The sequence below is a fragment of the Hydra viridissima genome, unplaced genomic scaffold (genome assembly GCF_058129835.1).
Source record: "Hydra viridissima isolate aposymbiotic clone 2 unplaced genomic scaffold, HvirCarnegie_v1 scaffold_5, whole genome shotgun sequence".
In the NCBI taxonomy this organism is placed as follows: domain Eukaryota; kingdom Metazoa; phylum Cnidaria; class Hydrozoa; order Anthoathecata; family Hydridae; genus Hydra; species Hydra viridissima.
In genome coordinates, this window is record NW_028324304.1 from 14,280,944 (window position 1) to 14,287,126 (window position 6,183).

Consider the following 6,183-nt stretch of genomic DNA (forward strand, 5'->3'; position numbering starts at 1 on the left):
CTGTTTCTACTTTTGCAACCATTTTGAGTTTCATATGAGATTTCTAAAAGTTACATTAAGTCTCCCCTCTTTTGCCTTGTCACAGCTCTACCGGTAAGATATAACAATGACTCGTCTACATTTTTAATCAATCAACTTCTAATTTTATCTCGCATTTTTAAGTTAATTTGTTTTTAGCTCTGTTACTTTTACTTTTATGTCAATGATATAATTTTCTAAAGATTTTTTTGGGTTGTCTCATGAACAGCTAATATGTTAACTAAGTGTGAAGTGCGTGATGCTGGATTAAGCGCGTATCGGAGGAAGTGCGTAATACCATATGCACACCGCAAACTGAAAATAAATTAGCTCAAGTGTAGTACGAACCTAGATATTTATCAGATAAAAATGTTTCATAAACATCGTGACATTGAAGCGGTTACTAAGAAACCACAGCAGTAAAGTTGAAACTCATGTTGGGAAAAGTATATGTCCACATGAAACAGCTGCAATGTTTGATCTTTTTTCCAAAAAAATTGCACATACCGTCAGCAAATTATTGTCCAGCAGTTTGTAAGCTTCTGAACCTAAATTGATTTCTATCAATAGTAGATTTTCTGCTGGGATTGTTCCATCTGCAATACTTTTTTGGTTTTTTCATGTCTTCTGTATTTGAATTTTTTTTTTTTTTGGTTAAAAGGTGTTTTGGGGTTCTTACATATGACCTTAGCTGTATAAAATGTATGGATATCCCTTTTTATTGTCCCTGGACTAACGTTCGTGTCCCAGGATTTCGTTGTCTCCTGGATTTTGTAGAATCTTTCAACATTTTGGTTTTAAGAGACCTTAGAAATACAAAATCCCGGTTTTTTGGCCCTTAACATTGTAGATACACAAACAAACTCCGTAATACGCCTAATTTTGACTCTTATCATTAAAACTACTTTTGAAACTAATTCTTCAATCTTTCACTAAATTCTTCATTCTACAACTGACGACAGCACGTGTACTAATGTTTTTACACGTATTAAGCTCCCCTTTCTATTTCTGTATATAGATACTGTGAGGGGCGGGAATTTTTGAGAAACGCGGGAAGATATTGTTTAGTCTTTGGGCGATGTATTTGGTTATGTTTGGTAAAATTAAGGTATTTGGCTAATGGTTTGCCCTCAGTGTCGTGTGGAGTGTGTTTCGTGTATGGTTCGTGTAACAGTAGACTCATAGAATTTTAAACACTTTTGATTTACATAAAACCGAAACATAAAACCGAAACATAAAAACCGAATCTTCATAAAGTAAGCAGCAATATAATAGCTTCTCAATCAAACATAAATGAAATGATAACGATACGTAGTACTGTCTTTTCTCGTTTCCTCAATAAATTCTTTTATATATTTAACTTGTGTATATATCTTTTAATATTTAAAAATACTGATAGTAGCGTGTAACCTAAAGTAACATAAAAATATTCTCTTTCCACTTTTGGGCTCATGGCCAAAGCCGTCTAACTGCAGTACAACTACTCTCGTTTTAAAATCTTCTTTTTCTTTTTAAAAATATTTCTTTACTTCTTTTTCTTTACCTCTTCTTCAAAATTTCTATTCCCTTTTTCTCAAAAATCTCCTATTTAATACACTTTTACACAGACTATGTGTATACTGGCTCATGTTGAATTTTTCACTCTTTCTTTCAATATCGGTTGTTGTTTTTTTTTTTAAAAAATGGCCATCTTTTATGAAAGTTTAAATGTCTTTGTTTTTTACTGACTTTTTACTTTAGTGAGAATTTTTTGGCTGTCTTAATAACACTTTCATACTGAGACATACTGGCTAGGTAATATAGATTCAATCAAACCTCTGTACCACTCCGTAAAGTAATGGCGATTACTTCCACTTCTAATTTTACAAATCTCAGAAACATCTTTGAATTTATTATAAAACTTCTTTGCTGATTTTTGTGAACTACTAACTCTGCAACTGCTGCTCTTTTTGCCACATGGTTTTGTGTTGGAGATTTAACTTTAGTGTTAAGTTTTTCACAAGTCGAGCATACATCTACTTGTGGTCAACAAATCTGTAGCCGAAGTTGTCATTTAAATATTTTAAATAACATTCCTAGTTCACAACATTTTTTAGGACTATTATCAATGAAAAAGACATGCTTATTTTTACTGTCAAATGTGTCTCTTAATAAATATGTGATATATGTATAATGTGCCTCCTTTGATGTCTATGCATTTAAAATCTATCGATAAACCCTAAAAGATAAAAATCACATTCATTTTTAGGACAACCACCAACTGCAAAGATTATAGAATTTTTTCTTCTGCGTTAAAATAAATCAAAAACTTTTTACATCTTCCGCAGTTAGGATCTGTTTATCTGGTCACAATTAGATTGCTTCAACTTGTAACAAATTCTTTTCTTCGATTTTTCTATTTCTTCTGTGTGCTGAGCTTTATTAAACTTATTACATTTTCTTCTTCTTGGTTCGGTAAGACATCCCACTGAATCGGATGGCATTGTACAAATAACTATTATGACCCCACTTTTAAGCATTAATCACACCTATCCAAAAATGGCCCCAACCTCAATTTTGAGGACCAAAAAAACGACCGATGGGGCATTAATTTGCAAAGTCTCAGGTATCACCAGATGTAAAAGCTAAAATCTAATCTCTATACCCAAAGGACAAAATCACATTTAAAGTTTTATAGCACTTTGCGCTACTGATCGCACTTGGAGTGCCGTTGTAAATCTGTTTAGTTTTTTTTTTCGCTTGCGGGTTATAAAAAGTTTTTTTTAAAAATCAAAAACTCTTTACATTTATATGTTGGCTATAACCTGATAAAAAATCAGTTCTCTAACACTTGTGGTTTGTGTACAGGGATCTAATGTATAGGGTACGGCACTAAAAGCCTCTTTAAAAAGAGACAACGGATGCTTTACATTTTTATTCAAACCTTATTATCGACAATGGAAGTTTCAAAATTTTTTAGGAATCTCGCTTTTGAAAAAACGGCTAAAGTATAGCAGCTTTTTGTGGTTTTTATGCTTTTTAAAGATTCAAAGTTACATCAAATAACTAATTTAGTAGCAATATCATGTGACTAGTGGATGTGGGATTCTATGGTTTTTAAACTTCACATTTGTGTGTACTTTGTCTGCAAAAAGAGTTCTTTTTTTGTCCAGGTTTGTATAAAATATGGGGTAGAAAACACATAGTTAGAGGCGCTTTTTCTAATTGTTCTGAATTTAAAACACATAAAAACCTCTGTATATTTTAGTTGTTAAACCCATAGGTTTGCTTTGTTGATTTTGGTCAAAATAATTGACTAAATATTGGATATAATAACGACTTTTTTTTATATTGTTAAAATTACTTTAGAACTGTAAATTTAAAATGAATTGGTAATTTATAAAATAATTTCAAAATTAATCTTAGAATCAAGTATTTTTGTATAAATCAAAAATCTATAACCTTGATGTGCTTTTTTTTTTGTATTGAAGTATCTCCTAAAATCTTTTATTGCTTTGACTATTTAAAAATTTGAAAACAAATGTTTCTTATTTTCCGGGAAAAGCCACAACATCAAAATAATTACATTTAAGCAGTCAACAGCCTAAACACTTAAAAAGATTTTTTACCAACACAAGCTTGTACTGAAGCTATTTTTCAAAGATCAGTTTTTTAATCACTGAAATGCCATGTAAAAGAAAAACTCATCAAGATTGTCGGCAATCTCTATGCTTCTTCTGTTTTTCAAAATGTGACAGGCATATTTCTGATTTCATCAAGGAAAGAATACTAGGTGTTTTTTCTGGAAATTCCATTGATTTTAAGGAAGATAGAGTTCCATTGTTCATATGCATTGTTCAGTGCATATCAAGAACTTCTCTAACTACTTTGGACATGGTTCAAGTTCGAATCAATACTGGTCTTTCAAGTAAAAAGATGCAAGAACTGGCTGTAACATTAAACTACAAGTTTAAAAACTGTTAAAACAAAATTTAGGGAAAATTTTACAATGGCTGGTCGAATGGTTAAAAGTTTATTCAAAGTTTCCAATATCTCACTTATAAGGCCATCAACAAAAACTGGTTATATGGCGAAGGTTGTTCACTGCAAGAGTTTAGGGGATTTTTATAACACAATTCTCAGAGTTAGCAATCACTTCAGCGCCTCTCATCAAACTAGGTATTGATGGGGGAGGATCTTTCCTCAAGTTAAGCTTGAGTGTTATCTCCAATGTTGGATGTGAAAACGCCAAAACAAGTTCAGCCTTAAATGACAAAAGCTTACTGACTGTAGAACATCGGAAAGAAACAAGTGCCGAGCTAATGACCTCAAAGAACAGGGAACTCCAAGAAACTTCAGATCCATGACGATGCTATACAAAGCATTCATTGAGAAAGAGAATGGAAAAATGTGCGCAAAGGATTTTCATAATGTTATTCATAACCCATTGCTTGACCAAGAAGAAATCAAACAAGCTATTGAGTTTATTCTCCCAATGGAGCTTCATCTTCTCCTTGTAATTTTAAATCATCTTTACAAATCAATGGTAAAAATATGGCTTAAAGGCAAAGATTGGCCATTACTTCCCAAATTGAAATTACAACCTTATCATGGTGGAGAGTTTGTTGGGAATGATTGCCATATGCTTTTGAAGAATATGGATGTTTTGCAAAGAATTGTTGAAAGAGAAAAGGCATACCATATGCTTGGTTTTATGACAACATTCCCACATTTTAAGAGTGTTGTTAGCTCCTGTTTTGGAAGGATATTAAATATTGTATATGTTCAACATATCAAAGACTTTAAGAACTCATATCTTCAACTCCCAGTTTCAGTCACCCAAAAAGCCAATGCAGTGTTCTACCATGTTCCTGAATTTATTGCTCTAAAGTGTATAGCATTGAGCATTTTTAGTGAGCAATCAACAGAAGCTTTGCATTCAATCTTCAGTGCTCAATGGTCTAGGTACAAAAGAAACCCTGATCACCCTGGTTATGAAGGCCAGTTACTGAAAAGTATTATTGACTATAACAGCAACCATCTTTGAATTAGATTTTTTAAATAATTCTTTTTTTTTTAAACAGTCAAACAGTGATTTGTAGAGTTTCATTCTAGAAATACTTGATATAACATTTGTTGATAAAAAATATTCTTGTCTGAAATTTTTGTTTATATTACAAATTATATTCATTTATTTACAGTTTCATAAAATATCATAAGTTTACAAAAAGTTAATCAGAAGTATATATTTTATTTTGCATTGTGTGTACTTTCGATATTTGGTCAATCATTTTAAACAAAAACAATAAAGCAAACCTGTGGGTTTAACAACTAAAATATACAGAGGTTTTTATGTGTTTTAAATTCAGAACAATTAGAAAAAATGCCTCTAACTATGTGTTTTCTACCCCATTTTTTATACAAACCTGGACAAAAAAAGAACTCTTTTTGCAGACAAAGTACACACAAATGTGAAGTTTAAAAACCATAGAATCCCACATCCACTAGTCACATGATATTGCTACTAAATTAGTTATTTGATGTAACTTTGAATCTTTAAAAAGCATAAAAACCACAAAAAGCTGCTATACTTTAGCCGTTTTTTCAAAAGCGAGATTCCTAAAAAATTTTGAAACTTCCATTGTCGATAATAAGGTTTGAATAAAAATGTAAAGCATCCGTTGTCTCTTTTTAAAGAGGCTTTTAGTGCCGTACCCTATACATTAGATCCCTGTACACAAACCACAAGTGTTAGAGAACTGATTTTTTATCAGGTTATAGCCAACATATAAATGTAAAGAGTTTTTGATTTTTAAAAAAAACTTTTTATAACCCGCAAGCGAAAAAAAAAACTAAACAGATTTACAACGGCACTCCAAGTGCGATCAGTAGCGCAAAGTGCTATAAAACTTTAAATGTGATTTTGTCCTTTGGGTATAGAGATTAGATTTTAGCTTTTACATCTGGTGATACCTGAGACTTTGCACATTTATGCCACATTGGTCGTTTTTTTGGTCATCAAAATTGAGGCTGGGACTATTTTGTATTTACTAAATGTTTTAAATTATAAAAACAAGTGAATAAAAACGCAAATTAAGTTGTTTGTGAAACCGCACTAATCGCATTTTATGTGAGCTTTATGAAATGAACACGGGCGTGAAAAAACACACGAGTAACAAACGTGAA